This window comes from Lactuca saligna, chromosome 1 (assembly GCF_052625555.1).
Source record: "Lactuca saligna cultivar CGN05327 chromosome 1, ASM5262555v1, whole genome shotgun sequence".
NCBI classification, from domain to species: domain Eukaryota; kingdom Viridiplantae; phylum Streptophyta; class Magnoliopsida; order Asterales; family Asteraceae; genus Lactuca; species Lactuca saligna.
In genome coordinates, this window is record NC_136417.1 from 157,279,579 (window position 1) to 157,295,763 (window position 16,185).

General features: G+C 49.6%; 48 non-coding genes across 48 annotated transcripts; all 48 read left to right on the plus strand.

Moving 5' to 3' along the window:
* Window positions 1-180: 180 nt before the first annotated feature.
* Window positions 181-299, plus strand: LOC145014758 (5S ribosomal RNA). Its single transcript, XR_013665608.1, has one exon. It is a non-coding gene; the product is annotated as a 5S ribosomal RNA (ribosomal RNA).
* A 217-nt stretch (window positions 300-516) lies between these two features.
* Window positions 517-635, plus strand: LOC145025598 (5S ribosomal RNA). The gene has a single exon (XR_013673608.1). It is a non-coding gene; the product is annotated as a 5S ribosomal RNA (ribosomal RNA).
* A 218-nt stretch (window positions 636-853) lies between these two features.
* On the plus strand, window positions 854-972 carry LOC145026924 (5S ribosomal RNA). The gene has a single exon (XR_013674874.1). It is a non-coding gene; the product is annotated as a 5S ribosomal RNA (ribosomal RNA).
* Window positions 973-1,195: 223 nt separating this feature from the next.
* On the plus strand, window positions 1,196-1,314 carry LOC145025898 (5S ribosomal RNA). Its single transcript, XR_013673888.1, has one exon. It is a non-coding gene; the product is annotated as a 5S ribosomal RNA (ribosomal RNA).
* A 217-nt stretch (window positions 1,315-1,531) lies between these two features.
* On the plus strand, window positions 1,532-1,650 carry LOC145025900 (5S ribosomal RNA). Its single transcript, XR_013673890.1, has one exon. It is a non-coding gene; the product is annotated as a 5S ribosomal RNA (ribosomal RNA).
* A 219-nt stretch (window positions 1,651-1,869) lies between these two features.
* Window positions 1,870-1,988, plus strand: LOC145014771 (5S ribosomal RNA). The gene has a single exon (XR_013665612.1). It is a non-coding gene; the product is annotated as a 5S ribosomal RNA (ribosomal RNA).
* Window positions 1,989-2,205: 217 nt separating this feature from the next.
* LOC145026805 (5S ribosomal RNA) lies at window positions 2,206-2,324 on the plus strand. The gene has a single exon (XR_013674757.1). It is a non-coding gene; the product is annotated as a 5S ribosomal RNA (ribosomal RNA).
* Window positions 2,325-2,542: 218 nt separating this feature from the next.
* Window positions 2,543-2,661, plus strand: LOC145014778 (5S ribosomal RNA). Its single transcript, XR_013665614.1, has one exon. It is a non-coding gene; the product is annotated as a 5S ribosomal RNA (ribosomal RNA).
* A 218-nt stretch (window positions 2,662-2,879) lies between these two features.
* Window positions 2,880-2,998, plus strand: LOC145014785 (5S ribosomal RNA). Its single transcript, XR_013665615.1, has one exon. It is a non-coding gene; the product is annotated as a 5S ribosomal RNA (ribosomal RNA).
* A 219-nt stretch (window positions 2,999-3,217) lies between these two features.
* On the plus strand, window positions 3,218-3,336 carry LOC145026366 (5S ribosomal RNA). The gene has a single exon (XR_013674343.1). It is a non-coding gene; the product is annotated as a 5S ribosomal RNA (ribosomal RNA).
* Window positions 3,337-3,555: 219 nt separating this feature from the next.
* LOC145026863 (5S ribosomal RNA) lies at window positions 3,556-3,674 on the plus strand. Its single transcript, XR_013674815.1, has one exon. It is a non-coding gene; the product is annotated as a 5S ribosomal RNA (ribosomal RNA).
* Window positions 3,675-3,894: 220 nt separating this feature from the next.
* On the plus strand, window positions 3,895-4,013 carry LOC145026427 (5S ribosomal RNA). The gene has a single exon (XR_013674401.1). It is a non-coding gene; the product is annotated as a 5S ribosomal RNA (ribosomal RNA).
* Window positions 4,014-4,231: 218 nt separating this feature from the next.
* Window positions 4,232-4,350, plus strand: LOC145014791 (5S ribosomal RNA). The gene has a single exon (XR_013665617.1). It is a non-coding gene; the product is annotated as a 5S ribosomal RNA (ribosomal RNA).
* Window positions 4,351-4,568: 218 nt separating this feature from the next.
* Window positions 4,569-4,687, plus strand: LOC145022834 (5S ribosomal RNA). Its single transcript, XR_013670947.1, has one exon. It is a non-coding gene; the product is annotated as a 5S ribosomal RNA (ribosomal RNA).
* Window positions 4,688-4,905: 218 nt separating this feature from the next.
* Window positions 4,906-5,024, plus strand: LOC145014799 (5S ribosomal RNA). The gene has a single exon (XR_013665618.1). It is a non-coding gene; the product is annotated as a 5S ribosomal RNA (ribosomal RNA).
* A 218-nt stretch (window positions 5,025-5,242) lies between these two features.
* On the plus strand, window positions 5,243-5,361 carry LOC145014805 (5S ribosomal RNA). Its single transcript, XR_013665619.1, has one exon. It is a non-coding gene; the product is annotated as a 5S ribosomal RNA (ribosomal RNA).
* A 218-nt stretch (window positions 5,362-5,579) lies between these two features.
* On the plus strand, window positions 5,580-5,698 carry LOC145026285 (5S ribosomal RNA). Its single transcript, XR_013674266.1, has one exon. It is a non-coding gene; the product is annotated as a 5S ribosomal RNA (ribosomal RNA).
* Window positions 5,699-5,918: 220 nt separating this feature from the next.
* Window positions 5,919-6,037, plus strand: LOC145025516 (5S ribosomal RNA). Its single transcript, XR_013673526.1, has one exon. It is a non-coding gene; the product is annotated as a 5S ribosomal RNA (ribosomal RNA).
* A 219-nt stretch (window positions 6,038-6,256) lies between these two features.
* LOC145026286 (5S ribosomal RNA) lies at window positions 6,257-6,375 on the plus strand. The gene has a single exon (XR_013674267.1). It is a non-coding gene; the product is annotated as a 5S ribosomal RNA (ribosomal RNA).
* A 220-nt stretch (window positions 6,376-6,595) lies between these two features.
* On the plus strand, window positions 6,596-6,714 carry LOC145025517 (5S ribosomal RNA). Its single transcript, XR_013673527.1, has one exon. It is a non-coding gene; the product is annotated as a 5S ribosomal RNA (ribosomal RNA).
* A 219-nt stretch (window positions 6,715-6,933) lies between these two features.
* Window positions 6,934-7,052, plus strand: LOC145014812 (5S ribosomal RNA). The gene has a single exon (XR_013665622.1). It is a non-coding gene; the product is annotated as a 5S ribosomal RNA (ribosomal RNA).
* A 217-nt stretch (window positions 7,053-7,269) lies between these two features.
* On the plus strand, window positions 7,270-7,388 carry LOC145025599 (5S ribosomal RNA). The gene has a single exon (XR_013673609.1). It is a non-coding gene; the product is annotated as a 5S ribosomal RNA (ribosomal RNA).
* Window positions 7,389-7,606: 218 nt separating this feature from the next.
* Window positions 7,607-7,725, plus strand: LOC145026925 (5S ribosomal RNA). Its single transcript, XR_013674875.1, has one exon. It is a non-coding gene; the product is annotated as a 5S ribosomal RNA (ribosomal RNA).
* A 222-nt stretch (window positions 7,726-7,947) lies between these two features.
* LOC145025901 (5S ribosomal RNA) lies at window positions 7,948-8,066 on the plus strand. Its single transcript, XR_013673892.1, has one exon. It is a non-coding gene; the product is annotated as a 5S ribosomal RNA (ribosomal RNA).
* Window positions 8,067-8,283: 217 nt separating this feature from the next.
* Window positions 8,284-8,402, plus strand: LOC145014820 (5S ribosomal RNA). The gene has a single exon (XR_013665624.1). It is a non-coding gene; the product is annotated as a 5S ribosomal RNA (ribosomal RNA).
* Window positions 8,403-8,621: 219 nt separating this feature from the next.
* Window positions 8,622-8,740, plus strand: LOC145014824 (5S ribosomal RNA). The gene has a single exon (XR_013665640.1). It is a non-coding gene; the product is annotated as a 5S ribosomal RNA (ribosomal RNA).
* Window positions 8,741-8,959: 219 nt separating this feature from the next.
* On the plus strand, window positions 8,960-9,078 carry LOC145026367 (5S ribosomal RNA). The gene has a single exon (XR_013674344.1). It is a non-coding gene; the product is annotated as a 5S ribosomal RNA (ribosomal RNA).
* Window positions 9,079-9,297: 219 nt separating this feature from the next.
* On the plus strand, window positions 9,298-9,416 carry LOC145026864 (5S ribosomal RNA). The gene has a single exon (XR_013674816.1). It is a non-coding gene; the product is annotated as a 5S ribosomal RNA (ribosomal RNA).
* Window positions 9,417-9,636: 220 nt separating this feature from the next.
* LOC145026428 (5S ribosomal RNA) lies at window positions 9,637-9,755 on the plus strand. The gene has a single exon (XR_013674402.1). It is a non-coding gene; the product is annotated as a 5S ribosomal RNA (ribosomal RNA).
* Window positions 9,756-9,973: 218 nt separating this feature from the next.
* LOC145014830 (5S ribosomal RNA) lies at window positions 9,974-10,092 on the plus strand. The gene has a single exon (XR_013665646.1). It is a non-coding gene; the product is annotated as a 5S ribosomal RNA (ribosomal RNA).
* A 218-nt stretch (window positions 10,093-10,310) lies between these two features.
* LOC145022845 (5S ribosomal RNA) lies at window positions 10,311-10,429 on the plus strand. Its single transcript, XR_013670958.1, has one exon. It is a non-coding gene; the product is annotated as a 5S ribosomal RNA (ribosomal RNA).
* Window positions 10,430-10,647: 218 nt separating this feature from the next.
* On the plus strand, window positions 10,648-10,766 carry LOC145014843 (5S ribosomal RNA). The gene has a single exon (XR_013665651.1). It is a non-coding gene; the product is annotated as a 5S ribosomal RNA (ribosomal RNA).
* Window positions 10,767-10,984: 218 nt separating this feature from the next.
* Window positions 10,985-11,103, plus strand: LOC145014848 (5S ribosomal RNA). Its single transcript, XR_013665653.1, has one exon. It is a non-coding gene; the product is annotated as a 5S ribosomal RNA (ribosomal RNA).
* A 218-nt stretch (window positions 11,104-11,321) lies between these two features.
* Window positions 11,322-11,440, plus strand: LOC145025518 (5S ribosomal RNA). The gene has a single exon (XR_013673529.1). It is a non-coding gene; the product is annotated as a 5S ribosomal RNA (ribosomal RNA).
* Window positions 11,441-11,659: 219 nt separating this feature from the next.
* Window positions 11,660-11,778, plus strand: LOC145025628 (5S ribosomal RNA). The gene has a single exon (XR_013673636.1). It is a non-coding gene; the product is annotated as a 5S ribosomal RNA (ribosomal RNA).
* A 218-nt stretch (window positions 11,779-11,996) lies between these two features.
* LOC145027020 (5S ribosomal RNA) lies at window positions 11,997-12,115 on the plus strand. The gene has a single exon (XR_013674965.1). It is a non-coding gene; the product is annotated as a 5S ribosomal RNA (ribosomal RNA).
* A 220-nt stretch (window positions 12,116-12,335) lies between these two features.
* Window positions 12,336-12,454, plus strand: LOC145026287 (5S ribosomal RNA). The gene has a single exon (XR_013674268.1). It is a non-coding gene; the product is annotated as a 5S ribosomal RNA (ribosomal RNA).
* A 220-nt stretch (window positions 12,455-12,674) lies between these two features.
* On the plus strand, window positions 12,675-12,793 carry LOC145014854 (5S ribosomal RNA). Its single transcript, XR_013665655.1, has one exon. It is a non-coding gene; the product is annotated as a 5S ribosomal RNA (ribosomal RNA).
* A 219-nt stretch (window positions 12,794-13,012) lies between these two features.
* On the plus strand, window positions 13,013-13,131 carry LOC145026288 (5S ribosomal RNA). Its single transcript, XR_013674269.1, has one exon. It is a non-coding gene; the product is annotated as a 5S ribosomal RNA (ribosomal RNA).
* A 219-nt stretch (window positions 13,132-13,350) lies between these two features.
* Window positions 13,351-13,469, plus strand: LOC145025519 (5S ribosomal RNA). Its single transcript, XR_013673530.1, has one exon. It is a non-coding gene; the product is annotated as a 5S ribosomal RNA (ribosomal RNA).
* A 218-nt stretch (window positions 13,470-13,687) lies between these two features.
* On the plus strand, window positions 13,688-13,806 carry LOC145025520 (5S ribosomal RNA). Its single transcript, XR_013673531.1, has one exon. It is a non-coding gene; the product is annotated as a 5S ribosomal RNA (ribosomal RNA).
* Window positions 13,807-14,024: 218 nt separating this feature from the next.
* On the plus strand, window positions 14,025-14,143 carry LOC145014859 (5S ribosomal RNA). Its single transcript, XR_013665656.1, has one exon. It is a non-coding gene; the product is annotated as a 5S ribosomal RNA (ribosomal RNA).
* A 218-nt stretch (window positions 14,144-14,361) lies between these two features.
* Window positions 14,362-14,480, plus strand: LOC145027022 (5S ribosomal RNA). The gene has a single exon (XR_013674967.1). It is a non-coding gene; the product is annotated as a 5S ribosomal RNA (ribosomal RNA).
* A 220-nt stretch (window positions 14,481-14,700) lies between these two features.
* On the plus strand, window positions 14,701-14,819 carry LOC145026918 (5S ribosomal RNA). The gene has a single exon (XR_013674868.1). It is a non-coding gene; the product is annotated as a 5S ribosomal RNA (ribosomal RNA).
* Window positions 14,820-15,039: 220 nt separating this feature from the next.
* LOC145025555 (5S ribosomal RNA) lies at window positions 15,040-15,158 on the plus strand. Its single transcript, XR_013673566.1, has one exon. It is a non-coding gene; the product is annotated as a 5S ribosomal RNA (ribosomal RNA).
* Window positions 15,159-15,379: 221 nt separating this feature from the next.
* Window positions 15,380-15,498, plus strand: LOC145026631 (5S ribosomal RNA). Its single transcript, XR_013674593.1, has one exon. It is a non-coding gene; the product is annotated as a 5S ribosomal RNA (ribosomal RNA).
* Window positions 15,499-15,718: 220 nt separating this feature from the next.
* Window positions 15,719-15,837, plus strand: LOC145025522 (5S ribosomal RNA). The gene has a single exon (XR_013673533.1). It is a non-coding gene; the product is annotated as a 5S ribosomal RNA (ribosomal RNA).
* A 219-nt stretch (window positions 15,838-16,056) lies between these two features.
* LOC145026883 (5S ribosomal RNA) lies at window positions 16,057-16,175 on the plus strand. The gene has a single exon (XR_013674835.1). It is a non-coding gene; the product is annotated as a 5S ribosomal RNA (ribosomal RNA).
* The last annotated feature ends 10 nt before the right edge of the window (window positions 16,176-16,185 follow it).

Here is a 16,185-nt window from a genome sequence, read left to right on the forward strand (position 1 = left end):
TGCGTTTTTTTTTTCTTTCTTGCTATATCAATGCTCGGGCGGCCTCCGGTTCAATGTTGATTGTTTTCTTGTTTCCCGAACCGAGCCGATCCATCACGTGGGTCCCACGCCTCGCGTCCGAAAGCAAACGAGGTTCTGCGTCTTGTAAGACATAAAAACAATAAGCATGGATAGTATTTCGGGTGCGATCATACCAGCACTAATGCACCGGATCCCATCAGAACTCCGCAGTTAAGCGTGCTTGGGCGAGAGTAGTACTAGGATGGGTGACCCCCTGGGAAGTCCTCGTGTTGCACCCCCTTTTTCGTTGCCCGTCTGCGTTTTTTTTATGTTTTAGGTGCGTTTTTTTTCTTTCTTGCTATATCCATGCTCGGGCGGCCTCCGGTTCAATGTTGATTGTTTTCTTGTTTCCCGAACCGAGCCGATCCATCACGTGGGTCCCACGCCTCGCGTCCGAAAGCAAACGAGGTTCTGCGTCTTGTAAGACATAAAAACAATAAGCATGGATAGTGTTTCGGTTGCGATCATACCAGCACTAATGCACCGGATCCCATCAGAACTCCGCAGTTAAGCGTGCTTGGGCGAGAGTAGTACTAGGATGGGTGACCCCCTGGGAAGTCCTCGTGTTGCACCCCCTTTTTCGTTGCCCGTCTGCGTTTTTTTTATGTTTTAGGTGTGTTTTTTTTTCTTTCTTGCTATATCCATGCTCGGGCGGCCTCCGGTTCAATGTTGATTGTTTTCTTCTTTCCCGAACCGAGCCGATCCATCACGTGGGTCCCACGCCTCGCGTCCGAAAGCAAACGAGGTTCTGCGTCTTGTAAGACATAAAAACAATAAGCATGGATAGTATTTCGGGTGCGATCATACCAGCACTAATGCACCGGATCCCATCAGAACTCCGCAGTTAAGCGTGCTTGGGCGAGAGTAGTACTAGGATGGCTGACCCCCTGGGATGTCCTCGTGTTGCACCCCCTTTTTCGTTGCCCGTCTGCGTTTTTTTATGTTTTAGGTGCGTTTTTTTTTTTTTTTCTTTTTTGCTATATCCATGCTCGGGCGGCCACCGGTTCAATGTTGATTGTTTTCTTGTTTCCCGAACCGAGCCGAACCATCACGTGGGTCCCACGCCTCGCGTCCGAAAGCAAACGAGGTTCTGCGTCTTGTAAGACATAAAAACAATAAGCATGGATAGTATTTCGGGTGCGATCATACCAGCACTAATGCACCGGATCCCATCAGAACTCCGCAGTTAAGCGTGCTTGGGCGAGAGTAGTACTAGGATGGCTGACCCCCTGGGAAGTCCTCGTGTTGCACCCCCTTTTTCGTTGCCCGTCTGCGTTTTTTTTATGTTTTAGGTGCGTTTTTTTTCTTTCTTGCTATATCCATGCTCGGGCGGCCTCCGGTTCAATGTTGATTGTTTTCTTGTTTCCCGAACCGAGCCGATCCATCACGTGGGTCCCACGCCTCGCGTCCGAAAGCAAACGAGGTTCTGCGTCTTGTAAGACATAAAAACAATAAGCATGGATAGTATTTCGGGTGCGATCATACCAGCACTAATGCACCGGATCCCATCAGAACTCCGCAGTTAAGCGTGCTTGGGCGAGAGTAGTACTAGGATGGCTGACCCCCTGGGAAGTCCTCGTGTTGCACCCCCTTTTTCGTTGCCCGTCTGCGTTTTTTTTATGTTTTAGGTGCGTTTTTTTTTTCTTTCTTGCTATATCCATGCTCGGGCGGCCTCCGGTTCAATGTTGATTGTTTTCTTGTTTCCCGAACCGAGCCGATCCATCACGTGGGTCCCACGTCTCGCGTCCGAAAGCAAACGAGGTTCTGCGTCTTGTAAGACATAAAAACAATAAGCATGGATAGTATTTCGGGTGCGATCATACCAGCACTAATGCACCGGATCCCATCAGAACTCCGCAGTTAAGCGTGCTTGGGCGAGAGTAGTACTAGGATGGGTGACCCCCTGGGAAGTCCTCGTGTTGCACCCCCTTTTTCGTTGCCCGTCTGCGTTTTTTTTATGTTTTAGGTGCGTTTTTTTTCTTTCTTGCTATATCCATGCTCGGGCGGCCTCCGGTTCAATGTTGATTGTTTTCTTGTTTCCTGAACCGAGCCGATCCATCACGTGGGTCCCACGCCTCGCGTCCGAAAGCAAACGAGGTTCTGCGTCTTGTAAGACATAAAAACAATAAGCATGGATAGTATTTCGGGTGCGATCATACCAACACTAATGCACCGGATCCCATCAGAACTCCACAGTTAAGCGTGCTTGGGCGAGAGTAGTACTAGGATGGGTGACCCCCTGGGAAGTCCTCGTGTTGCACCCCCTTTTTCGTTGCCCGTCTGCGTTTTTTTTATGTTTTAGGTGCGTTTTTTTTTCTTTCTTGCTATATCCATGCTCGGGCGGCCTCCGGTTCAATGTTGATTGTTTTCTTGTTTCCCGAACCGAGCCGATCCATCACGTGGGTCCCACGCCTCGCGTCCAAAAGCAAACGAGGTTCTGCGTCTTGTAAGACATAAAAACAATAAGCATGGATAGTATTTCGGGTGCGATCATACCAGCACTAATGCACCGGATCCCATCAGAACTCCGCAGTTAAGCGTGCTTGGGCGAGAGTAGTACTAGGATGGGTGACCCCCTGGGAAGTCCTCGTGTTGCACCCCCTTTTTCGTTGCCCGTCTGCGTTTTTTTATGTTTTAGGTGCGTTTTTTTTTTCTTTCTTGCTATATCCACGCTCGGGCGGCCTCCGGTTCAATGTTGATTGTTTTCTTGTTTCCCGAACCGAGCCGATCCATCACGTGGGTCCCACGCCTCGCGTCCGAAAGCAAACGAGGTTCTGCGTCTTGTAAGACATAAAAACAATAAGCATGGATAGTATTTCGGGTGCGATCATACCAGCACTAATGCACCGGATCCCATCAGAACTCCGCAGTTAAGCGTGCTTGGGCGAGAGTAGTACTAGGATGGGTGACCCCCTGGGAAGTCCTCGTGTTGCACCCCCTTTTTCGTTGCCCGTCTGCGTTTTTTTTATGTTTTAGGTGCGTTTTTTTTTTCTTTCTTGCTATATCCATGCTCGGGCGGCCTCCGGTTCAATGTTGATTGTTTTCTTGTTTCCCGAACCGAGCCGATCCATCACGTGGGTCCCACGCCTCGCGTCCGAAAGCAAACGAGGTTCTGCGTCTTGTAAGACATAAAAACAATAAGCATGGATAGTATTTCGGGTCCGATCATACCAGCACTAATGCACCGGATCCCATCAGAACTCCGCAGTTAAGCGTGCTTGGGCGAGAGTAGTACTAGGATGGGTGACCCCCTGGGAAGTCCTCGTGTTGCACCCCCTTTTTCGTTGCCCGTCTGCGTTTTTTTTATGTTTTAGGTGCGTTTTTTTTTTCTTTCTTGCTATATCCACGCTCGGGCGGCCTCCGGTTCAATGTTGATTGTTTTCTTCTTTCCCGAACCGAGCCGATCCATCACGTGGGTCCCACGCCTCGCGTCCGAAAGCAAACGAGGTTCTGCGTCTTGTAAGACATAAAAACAATAAGCATGGATAGTATTTCGAGTGCGATCATACCAGCACTAATGCACCGGATCCCATCAGAACACCGCAGTTAAGCGTGCTTGGGCGAGAGTAGTACTAGGATGGGTGACCCCCTGGGAAGTCCTCGTGTTGCACCCCCTTTTTCGTTGCCCGTCTGCGTTTTTTTTATGTTTTAGGTGCGTTTTTTTTTTCTTTCTTGCTATATCCACGCTCGGGCGGCCTCCGGTTCAATGTTGATTGTTTTTCTTCTTTCCCGAACCGAGCCGATCCATCACGTGGGTCCCACGCCTCGCGTCCGAAAGCAAACGAGGTTCTGCGTCTTGTAAGACATAAAAACAATAAGCATGGATAGTATTTCGGGTGCGATCATACCAGCACTAATGCACCGGATCCCATCAGAACACCGCAGTTAAGCGTGCTTGGGCGAGAGTAGTACTAGGATGGGTGACCCCCTGGGAAGTCCTCGTGTTGCACCCCCTTTTTCGTTGCCCGTCTGCGTTTTTTTTATGTTTTAGGTGCGTTTTTTTTTCTTTCTTGCTATATCCATGCTCGGGCGGCCTCCGGTTCAATGTTGATTGTTTTCTTGTTTCCCGAACCGAGCCGATCCATCACGTGGGTCCCACGCCTCGCGTCCGAAAGCAAACGAGGTTCTGCGTCTTGTAAGACATAAAAACAATAAGCATGGATAGTATTTCGGGTGCGATCATACCAGCACTAATGCACCGGATCCCATCAGAACTCCGCAGTTAAGCGTGCTTGGGCGAGAGTAGTACTAGGATGGGTGACCCCCTGGGAAGTCCTCGTGTTGCACCCCCTTTTTCGTTGCCCGTCTGCGTTTTTTTTATGTTTTAGGTGCGTTTTTTTTTCTTTCTTGGTATATCCATGCTCGGGCGGCCTCCGGTTCAATGTTGATTGTTTTCTTGTTTCCCGAACCGAGCCGATCCATCACGTGGGTCCCACGCCTCGCGTCCGAAAGCAAACGAGGTTCTGCGTCTTGTAAGACATAAAAACAATAAGCATGGATAGTATTTCGGGTGCGATCATACCAGCACTAATGCACCGGTTCCCATCAGAACACCGCAGTTAAGCGTGCTTGGGCGAGAGTAGTACTAGGATGGGTGACCCCCTGGGAAGTCCTCGTGTTGCACCCCCTTTTTCGTTGCCCGTCTGCGTTTTTTTTATGTTTTAGGTGCGTTTTTTTTTCTTTCTTGCTATATCCATGCTCGGGCGGCCTCCGGTTCAATGTTGATTGTTTTCTTGTTTCCCGAACCGAGCCGATCCATCACGTGGGTCCCACGCCTCGCGTCCGAAAGCAAACGAGGTTCTGCGTCTTGTAAGACATAAAAACAATAAGCATGGATAGTATTTCGGGTGCGATCATACCAGCACTAATGCACCGGATCCCATCAGAACTCCGCAGTTAAGCGTGCTTGGGCGAGAGTAGTACTAGGATGGGTGACCCCCTGGGAAGTCCTCGTGTTGCACCCCCTTTTTCGTTGCCCGTCTGCGTTTTTTTATGTTTTAGGTGCGTTTTTTTTTTCTTTCTTGCTATATCCACGCTCGGGCGGCCTCCGGTTCAATGTTGATTGTTTTCTTGTTTCCCGAACCGAGCCGATCCATCACGTGGGTCCCACGCCTCGCGTCCGAAAGCAAACGAGGTTCTGCGTATTGTAAGACATAAAAACAATAAGCATGGATAGTATTTCGGGTGCGATCATACCAGCACTAATGCACCGGATCCCATCAGAACTCCGCAGTTAAGCGTGCTTGGGCGAGAGTAGTACTAGGATGGGTGACCCCCTGGGAAGTCCTCGTGTTGCACCCCCTTTTTCGTTGCCCGTCTGCGTATTTTTTATGTTTTAGGTGCGTTTTTTTTTCTTTCTTGCTATATCAATGCTCGGGCGGCCTCCGGTTCAATGTTGATTGTTTTCTTGTTTCCCGAACCGAGCCGATCCATCACGTGGGTCCCACGCCTCGCGTCCGAAAGCAAACGAGGTTCTGCGTCTTGTAAGACATAAAAACAATAAGCATGGATAGTATTTCGGGTGCGATCATACCAGCACCAATGCATCGGATCCCATCAGAACTCCGCAGTTAAGCGTGCTTGGGCGAGAGTAGTACTAGGATGGGTGACCCCCTGGGAAGTCCTCGTGTTGCACCCCCTTTTTTCGTTGCCCGTCTGCGTTTTTTTTATGTTTTAGGTGCGTTTTTTTTTTCTTTCTTGCTATATCCATGCTCGGGCGGCCTCCGGTTCAATGTTGATTGTTTTCTTGTTTCCCGAACCGAGCCGATCCATCACGTGGGTCCCACGCCTCGCGTCCGAAAGCAAACGTGGTTCTGCGTATTGTAAGACATAAAAACAATAAGCATGGATAGTATTTCGGGTGCGATCATACCAGCACTAATGCACCGGATCCCATCAGAACTCCGCAGTCAAGCGTGCTTGGGCGAGAGTAGTACTAGGATGGGTGACCCCCTGGGAAGTCCTCGTGTTGCACCCCCTTTTTCGTTGCCCGTCTGCGTTTTTTTTATGTTTTAGGTGCGTTTTTTTTTTCTTTCTTGCTATATCAATGCTCGGGCGGCCTCCGGTTCAATGTTGATTGTTTTCTTGTTTCCCGAACCGAGCCGATCCATCACGTGGGTCCCACGCCTCGCGTCCGAAAGCAAACGAGGTTCTGCGTCTTGTAAGACATAAAAACAATAAGCATGGATAGTATTTCGGGTGCGATCATACCAGCACCAATGCATCGGATCCCATCAGAACTCCGCAGTTAAGCGTGCTTGGGCGAGAGTAGTACTAGGATGGGTGACCCCCTGGGAAGTCCTCGTGTTGCACCCCCTTTTTTCGTTGCCCGTCTGCGTTTTTTTTATGTTTTAGGTGCGTTTTTTTTTTCTTTCTTGCTATATCCATGCTCGGGCGGCCTCCGGTTCAATGTTGATTGTTTTCTTGTTTCCCGAACCGAGCCGATCCATCACGTGGGTCCCACGCCTCGCGTCCGAAAGCAAACGTGGTTCTGCGTATTGTAAGACATAAAAACAATAAGCATGGATAGTATTTCGGGTGCGATCATACCAGCACTAATGCACCGGATCCCATCAGAACTCCGCAGTCAAGCGTGCTTGGGCGAGAGTAGTACTAGGATGGGTGACCCCCTGGGAAGTCCTCGTGTTGCACCCCCTTTTTCGTTGCCCGTCTGCGTTTTTTTTATGTTTTAGGTGCGTTTTTTTTTTCTTTCTTGCTATATCAATGCTCGGGCGGCCTCCGGTTCAATGTTGATTGTTTTCTTGTTTCCCGAACCGAGCCGATCCATCACGTGGGTCCCACGCCTCGCGTCCGAAAGCAAACGAGGTTCTGCGTCTTGTAAGACATAAAAACAATAAGCATGGATAGTATTTCGGGTGCGATCATACCAGCACTAATGCACCGGATCCCATCAGAACTCCGCAGTTAAGCGTGCTTGGGCGAGAGTAGTACTAGGATGGGTGACCCCCTGGGAAGTCCTCGTGTTGCACCCCCTTTTTCGTTGCCCGTCTGCGTTTTTTTTATGTTTTAGGTGCGTTTTTTTTCTTTCTTGCTATATCCATGCTCGGGCGGCCTCCGGTTCAATGTTGATTGTTTTCTTGTTTCCCGAACCGAGCCGATCCATCACGTGGGTCCCACGCCTCGCGTCCGAAAGCAAACGAGGTTCTGCGTCTTGTAAGACATAAAAACAATAAGCATGGATAGTGTTTCGGTTGCGATCATACCAGCACTAATGCACCGGATCCCATCAGAACTCCGCAGTTAAGCGTGCTTGGGCGAGAGTAGTACTAGGATGGGTGACCCCCTGGGAAGTCCTCGTGTTGCACCCCCTTTTTCGTTGCCCGTCTGCGTTTTTTTTATGTTTTAGGTGTGTTTTTTTTTCTTTCTTGCTATATCCATGCTCGGGCGGCCTCCGGTTCAATGTTGATTGTTTTCTTCTTTCCCGAACCGAGCCGATCCATCACGTGGGTCCCACGCCTCGCGTCCGAAAGCAAACGAGGTTCTGCGTCTTGTAAGACATAAAAACAATAAGCATGGATAGTATTTCGGGTGCGATCATACCAGCACTAATGCACCGGATCCCATCAGAACTCCGCAGTTAAGCGTGCTTGGGCGAGAGTAGTACTAGGATGGCTGACCCCCTGGGATGTCCTCGTGTTGCACCCCCTTTTTCGTTGCCCGTCTGCGTTTTTTTATGTTTTAGGTGCGTTTTTTTTTTTTTTCTTTTTTGCTATATCCATGCTCGGGCGGCCACCGGTTCAATGTTGATTGTTTTCTTGTTTCCCGAACCGAGCCGAACCATCACGTGGGTCCCACGCCTCGCGTCCGAAAGCAAACGAGGTTCTGCGTCTTGTAAGACATAAAAACAATAAGCATGGATAGTATTTCGGGTGCGATCATACCAGCACTAATGCACCGGATCCCATCAGAACTCCGCAGTTAAGCGTGCTTGGGCGAGAGTAGTACTAGGATGGCTGACCCCCTGGGAAGTCCTCGTGTTGCACCCCCTTTTTCGTTGCCCGTCTGCGTTTTTTTTATGTTTTAGGTGCGTTTTTTTTCTTTCTTGCTATATCCATGCTCGGGCGGCCTCCGGTTCAATGTTGATTGTTTTCTTGTTTCCCGAACCGAGCCGATCCATCACGTGGGTCCCACGCCTCGCGTCCGAAAGCAAACGAGGTTCTGCGTCTTGTAAGACATAAAAACAATAAGCATGGATAGTATTTCGGGTGCGATCATACCAGCACTAATGCACCGGATCCCATCAGAACTCCGCAGTTAAGCGTGCTTGGGCGAGAGTAGTACTAGGATGGGTGACCCCCTGGGAAGTCCTCGTGTTGCACCCCCTTTTTCGTTGCCCGTCTGCGTTTTTTTTATGTTTTAGGTGCGTTTTTTTTTTCTTTCTTGCTATATCCATGCTCGGGCGGCCTCCGGTTCAATGTTGATTGTTTTCTTGTTTCCCGAACCGAGCCGATCCATCACGTGGGTCCCACGCCTCGCGTCCGAAAGCAAACGAGGTTCTGCGTCTTGTAAGACATAAAAACAATAAGCATGGATAGTATTTCGGGTGCGATCATACCAGCACTAATGCACCGGATCCCATCAGAACTCCGCAGTTAAGCGTGCTTGGGCGAGAGTAGTACTAGGATGGGTGACCCCCTGGGAAGTCCTCGTGTTGCACCCCCTTTTTCGTTGCCCGTCTGCGTTTTTTTTATGTTTTAGGTGCGTTTTTTTTTTCTTTCTTGCTATATCCATGCTCGGGCGGCCTCCGGTTCAATGTTGATTGTTTTCTTGTTTCCCGAACCGAGCCGATCCATCACGTGGGTCCCACGCCTCGCGTCCGAAAGCAAACGAGGTTCTGCGTCTTGTAAGACATAAAAACAATAAGCATGGATAGTATTTCGGGTCCGATCATACCAGCACTAATGCACCGGATCCCATCAGAACTCCGCAGTTAAGCGTGCTTGGGCGAGAGTAGTACTAGGATGGGTGACCCCCTGGGAAGTCCTCGTGTTGCACCCCCTTTTTCGTTGCCCGTCTGCGTTTTTTTTATGTTTTAGGTGCGTTTTTTTTTTCTTTCTTGCTATATCCACGCTCGGGCGGCCTCCGGTTCAATGTTGATTGTTTTCTTCTTTCCCGAACCGAGCCGATCCATCACGTGGGTCCCACGCCTCGCGTCCGAAAGCAAACGAGGTTCTGCGTCTTGTAAGACATAAAAACAATAAGCATGGATAGTATTTCGAGTGCGATCATACCAGCACTAATGCACCGGATCCCATCAGAACACCGCAGTTAAGCGTGCTTGGGCGAGAGTAGTACTAGGATGGGTGACCCCCTGGGAAGTCCTCGTGTTGCACCCCCTTTTTCGTTGCCCGTCTGCGTTTTTTTTATGTTTTAGGTGCGTTTTTTTTTTCTTTCTTGCTATATCCACGCTCGGGCGGCCTCCGGTTCAATGTTGATTGTTTTTCTTCTTTCCCGAACCGAGCCGATCCATCACGTGGGTCCCACGCCTCGCGTCCGAAAGCAAACGAGGTTCTGCGTCTTGTAAGACATAAAAACAATAAGCATGGATAGTATTTCGGGTGCGATCATACCAGCACTAATGCACCGGATCCCATCAGAACACCGCAGTTAAGCGTGCTTGGGCGAGAGTAGTACTAGGATGGGTGACCCCCTGGGAAGTCCTCGTGTTGCACCCCCTTTTTCGTTGCCCGTCTGCGTTTTTTTTATGTTTTAGGTGCGTTTTTTTTTCTTTCTTGCTATATCCATGCTCGGGCGGCCTCCGGTTCAATGTTGATTGTTTTCTTGTTTCCCGAACCGAGCCGATCCATCACGTGGGTCCCACGCCTCGCGTCCGAAAGCAAACGAGGTTCTGCGTCTTGTAAGACATAAAAACAATAAGCATGGATAGTATTTCGGGTGCGATCATACCAGCACTAATGCACCGGATCCCATCAGAACTCCGCAGTTAAGCGTGCTTGGGCGAGAGTAGTACTAGGATGGGTGACCCCCTGGGAAGTCCTCGTGTTGCACCCCCTTTTTCGTTGCCCGTCTGCGTTTTTTTTATGTTTTAGGTGCGTTTTTTTTTCTTTCTTGGTATATCCATGCTCGGGCGGCCTCCGGTTCAATGTTGATTGTTTTCTTGTTTCCCGAACCGAGCCGATCCATCACGTGGGTCCCACGCCTCGCGTCCGAAAGCAAACGAGGTTCTGCGTCTTGTAAGACATAAAAACAATAAGCATGGATAGTATTTCGGGTGCGATCATACCAGCACTAATGCACCGGTTCCCATCAGAACACCGCAGTTAAGCGTGCTTGGGCGAGAGTAGTACTAGGATGGGTGACCCCCTGGGAAGTCCTCGTGTTGCACCCCCTTTTTCGTTGCCCGTCTGCGTTTTTTTTATGTTTTAGGTGCGTTTTTTTTTCTTTCTTGCTATATCCATGCTCGGGCGGCCTCCGGTTCAATGTTGATTGTTTTCTTGTTTCCCGAACCGAGCCGATCCATCACGTGGGTCCCACGCCTCGCGTCCGAAAGCAAACGAGGTTCTGCGTCTTGTAAGACATAAAAACAATAAGCATGGATAGTATTTCGGGTGCGATCATACCAGCACTAATGCACCGGATCCCATCAGAACTCCGCAGTTAAGCGTGCTTGGGCGAGAGTAGTACTAGGATGGGTGACCCCCTGGGAAGTCCTCGTGTTGCACCCCCTTTTTCGTTGCCCGTCTGCGTTTTTTTATGTTTTAGGTGCGTTTTTTTTTTCTTTCTTGCTATATCCACGCTCGGGCGGCCTCCGGTTCAATGTTGATTGTTTTCTTGTTTCCCGAACCGAGCCGATCCATCACGTGGGTCCCACGCCTCGCGTCCGAAAGCAAACGAGGTTCTGCGTATTGTAAGACATAAAAACAATAAGCATGGATAGTATTTCGGGTGCGATCATACCAGCACTAATGCACCGGATCCCATCAGAACTCCGCAGTTAAGCGTGCTTGGGCGAGAGTAGTACTAGGATGGGTGACCCCCTGGGAAGTCCTCGTGTTGCACCCCCTTTTTCGTTGCCCGTCTGCGTATTTTTTATGTTTTAGGTGCGTTTTTTTTTCTTTCTTGCTATATCAATGCTCGGGCGGCCTCCGGTTCAATGTTGATTGTTTTCTTGTTTCCCGAACCGAGCCGATCCATCACGTGGGTCCCACGCCTCGCGTCCGAAAGCAAACGTGGTTCTGCGTCTTGTAAGACATAAAAACAATAAGCATGGATAGTATTTCGGGTGCGATCATACCAGCACTAATGCACCGGATCCCATCAGAACTCCGCAGTCAAGCGTGCTTGGGCGAGAGTAGTACTAGGATGGGTGACCCCCTGGGAAGTCCTCGTGTTGCACCCCCTTTTTCGTTACCCGTCTGCGTTTTTTTTATGTTTTAGGTGCTTTTTTTTTTTCTTTCTTGCTATATCCATGCTCGGGCGGCCTCCGGTTCAATGTTGATTGTTTTCTTGTTTCCCGAACCGAGCCGATCCATCACGTGGGTCCCACGCCTCGCGTCCGAAAGCAAACGAGGTTCTGCGTCTTGTAAGACATAAAAACAATAAGCATGGATAGTATTTCGGGTGCGATCATACCAGCACTAATGCACCGGATCCCATCAGAACTCCGCAGTTAAGCGTGCTTGGGCGAGAGTAGTACTAGGATGGGTGACCCCCTGGGAAGTCTTCGTGTTGCACCCCCTTTTTCGTTGCCCGTCTGCGTTTTTTTATGTTTTAGGTGCGTTTTTTTTTTCTTTCTTGGTATATCCATGCTCGGGCGGCCTCCGGTTCAATGTTGATTGTTTTCTTGTTTCCCGAACCGAGCCGATCCATCACGTGGGTCCCACGCCTCGCGTCCGAAAGCAAACGAGGTTCTGCGTCTTGTAAGACATAAAAACAATAAGCATGGATAGTATTTCGGGTGCGATCATACCAGCACTAATGCACCGGATCCCATCAGAACTCCGCAGTTAAGCGTGCTTGGGCGAGAGTACTACTAGGATTGGTGACCCCCTGGGAAGTCCTCGTGTTGCACCCCCTTTTTCGTTGCCCGTCTGCGTTTTTTTTTTATGTTTTAGGTGCGTTTTTTTTCTTTCTTGCTATATCCATGCTCGGGCGGCTTCCGGTTCAATGTTGATTGTTTTCTTGTTTTTCCGAACCGAGCCGATCCATCACGTGGGTCCCACGCCTCGCGTCCGAAAGCAAACGAGGTTCTGCGTCTTGTAAGACATAAAAACAATAAGCATGGATAGTATTTCGGGTGCGATCATACCAGCACCAATGCATCGGATCCCATCAGAACTCCGCAGTTAAGCGTGCTTGGGCGAGAGTAGTACTAGGATGGGTGACCCCCTGGGAAGTCCTCGTGTTGCACCCCCTTTTTTCGTCGCCCGTCTGCGTTTTTTTTATGTTTTAGGTGCGTTTTTTTTTTCTTTCTTGCTATATCCATGCTCGGGCGGCCTCCGGTTCAATGTTGATTGTTTTCTTGTTTCCCGAACCGAGCCGATCCATCACGTGGGTCCCACGCCTCGCGTCCGAAAGCAAACGTGGTTCTGCGTATTGTAAGACATAAAAACAATAAGCATGGATAGTATTTCGGGTGCGATCATACCAGCACTAATGCACCGGATCCCATCAGAACTCCGCAGTTAAGCGTGCTTGGGCGAGAGTAGTACTAGGATGGGTGACCCCCTGGGAAGTCCTCGTGTTGCACCCCCTTTTTCGTTGCCCGTCTGCGTTTTTTTTATGTTTTAGGTGCGTTTTTTTTTTCTTTCTTGCTATATCAATGCTCGGGCGGCCTCCGGTTCAATGTTGATTGTTTTCTTGTTTCCCGAACCGAGCCGATCCATCACGTGGGTCCCACGCCTCGCGTCCGAAAGCAAACGAGGTTCTGCGTCTTGTAAGACATAAAAACAATAAGCATGGATAGTATTTCGGGTGCGATCATACCAGCACCAATGCATCGGATCCCATCAGAACTCCGCAGTTAAGCGTGCTTGGGCGAGAGTAGTACTAGGATGGGTGACCCCCTGGGAAGTCCTCGTGTTGCACCCCATTTTTTCGTTGCCCGTCTGCGTTTTTTTTATGTTTTAGGTGCGTTTTTTTTTCTTTCTTGCTATATCCATGCTCGGGCGGCCTCCGGTTCAATGTTGATTGTTTTCTTGTTTCCCGAACCGAGCCGATCCATCACGTGGGTCCCACGCCTCGCGTCCGAAAGCAAACGTGGTTCTGCGTCTTGTAAGACATAAAAACAATAAGCATGGATAGTATTTCGGGTGCGATCATACCAGCACTAATGCACCGGATCCCATCAGAACTCCGCAGTCAAGCGTGCTTGGGCGAGAGTAGTACTAGGATGGGTGACCCCCTGGGAAGTCCTCGTGTTGCACCCCCTTTTTCGTTACCCGTCTGCGTTTTTTTTATGTTTTAGGTGCTTTTTTTTTTCTTTCTTGCTATATCCATGCTCGGGCGGCCTCCGGTTCAATGTTGATTGTTTTCTTGTTTCCCGAACCGAGCCGATCCATCACGTGGGTCCCACGCCTCGCGTCCGAAAGCAAACGTGGTTCTGCGTCTTGTAAGACATAAAAACAATAAGCATGGATAGTATTTCGGGTGCGATCATACCAGCACTAATGCACCGGATCCCATCAGAACTCCGCAGTCAAGCGTGCTTGGGCGAGAGTAGTACTAGGATGGGTGACCCCCTGGGAAGTCCTCGTGTTGCACCCCCTTTTTCGTTACCCGTCTGCGTTTTTTTTATGTTTTAGGTGCTTTTTTTTTTCTTTCTTGCTATATCCATGCTCGGGCGGCCTCCGGTTCAATGTTGATTGTTTTCTTGTTTCCCGAACCGAGCCGATCCATCACGTGGGTCCCACGCCTCGCGTCCGAAAGCAAACGAGGTTCTGCGTCTTGTAAGACATAAAAACAATAAGCATGGATAGTATTTCGGGTGCGATCATACCAGCACTAATGCACCGGATCCCATCAGAACTCCGCAGTTAAGCGTGCTTGGGCGAGAGTAGTACTAGGATGGGTGACCCCCTGGGAAGTCCTCGTGTTGCACCCCCTTTTTCGTTGCCCGTCTGCGTTTTTTTATGTTTTAGGTGCGTTTTTTTTTTCTTTCTTGGTATATCCATGCTCGGGCGGCCTCCGGTTCAATGTTGATTGTTTTCTTGTTTCCCGAACCGAGCCGATCCATCACGTGGGTCCCACGCCTCGCGTCCGAAAGCAAACGAGGTTCTGCGTCTTGTAAGACATAAAAACAATAAGCATGGATAGTATTTCGGGTGCGATCATACCAGCACTAATGCACCGGATCCCATCAGAACTCCGCAGTTAAGCGTGCTTGGGCGAGAGTACTACTAGGATTGGTGACCCCCTGGGAAGTCCTCGTGTTGCACCCCCTTTTTCGTTGCCCGTCTGCGTTTTTTTTTTATGTTTTAGGTGCGTTTTTTTTCTTTCTTGCTATATCCATGCTCGGGCGGCTTCCGGTTCAATGTTGATTGTTTTCTTGTTTTTCCGAACCGAGCCGATCCATCACGTGGGTCCCACGCCTCGCGTCCGAAAGCAAACGAGGTTCTGCGTCTTGTAAGACATAAAAACAATAAGCATGGATAGTATTTCCGGTGCGATCATACCAGCACCAATGCATCGGATCCCATCAGAACTCCGCAGTTAAGCGTGCTTGGGCGAGAGTAGTACTAGGATGGGTGACCCCCTGGGAAGTCCTCGTGTTGCACCCCCTTTTTTCGTTGCCCGTCTGCGTTTTTTTTATGTTTTAGGTGCGTTTTTTTTTTCTTTCTTGCTATATCCATGCTCGGGCGGCCTCCGGTTCAATGTTGATTGTTTTCTTGTTTCCCGAACCGAGCCGATCCATCACGTGGGTCCCACGCCTCGCGTCCGAAAGCAAACGTGGTTCTGCGTATTGTAAGACATAAAAACAATAAGCATGGATAGTATTTCGGGTGCGATCATACTAGCACTAATGCACCGGATCCCATCAGAACTCCGCAGTTAAGCGTGCTTGGGCGAGAGTAGTACTAGGATGGGTGACCCCCTGGGAAGTCCTCGTGTTGCACCCCCTTTTTCGTTGCCCGTCTGCGTTTTTTTTATGTTTTAGGTGCGTTTTTTTTTTTTCTTTCTTGCTATATCAATGCTCGGGCGGCCTCCGGTTCAATGTTGATTGTTTTCTTGTTTCCCGAACCGAGCCGATCCATCACGTGGGTCCCACGCCTCGCGTCCGAAAGCAAACGAGGTTCTGCGTCTTGTAAGACATAAAAACAATAAGCATGGATAGTATTTCGGGTGCGATCATACCAGCACCAATGCATCGGATCCCATCAGATCTCCGCAGTTAAGCGTGCTTGGGCGAGAGTAGTACTAGGATGGGTGACCCCCTGGGAAGTCCTCGTGTTGCACCCCCTTTTTTCGTTGCCCGTCTGCGTTTTTTTTATGTTTTAGGTGCGTTTTTTTTTTCTTTCTTGCTATATCCATGCTCGGGCGGCCTCCGGTTCAATGTTGATTGTTTTCTTGTTTCCCGAACCGAGCCGATCCATCACGTGGGTCCCACGCCTCGCGTCCGAAAGCAAACGTGGTTCTGCGTCTTGTAAGACATAAAAACAATAAGCATGGATAGTATTTCGGGTGCGATCATACCAGCACTAATGCACCGGATCCCATCAGAACTCCGCAGTCAAGCGTGCTTGGGCGAGAGTAGTACTAGGATGGGTGACCCCCTGGGAAGTCCTCGTGTTGCACCCCCTTTTTCGTTGCCCGTCTGCGTTTTTTTTATGTTTTAGGTGCGTTTTTTTTTTCTTTCTTGCTATATCCATGCTCGGGCGGCCTCCGGTTCAATGTTGATTGTTTTCTTGTTTCCCGAACCGAGCCGATCCATCACGTGGGTCCCACGCCTCGCGTCCGAAAGCAAACGAGGTTCTGCGTCTTGTAAGACATAAAAACAATAAGCATGGATAGTATTTCGGGTGCGATCATACCAGCACTAATGCACCGGATCCCATCAGAACTCCGCAGTTAAGCCCGCTTGGGCGAGAGTAGTACTAGGATGGGTGACCCCCTGGGAAGTCCTCGTGTTGCACCCCCTTTTTCGTT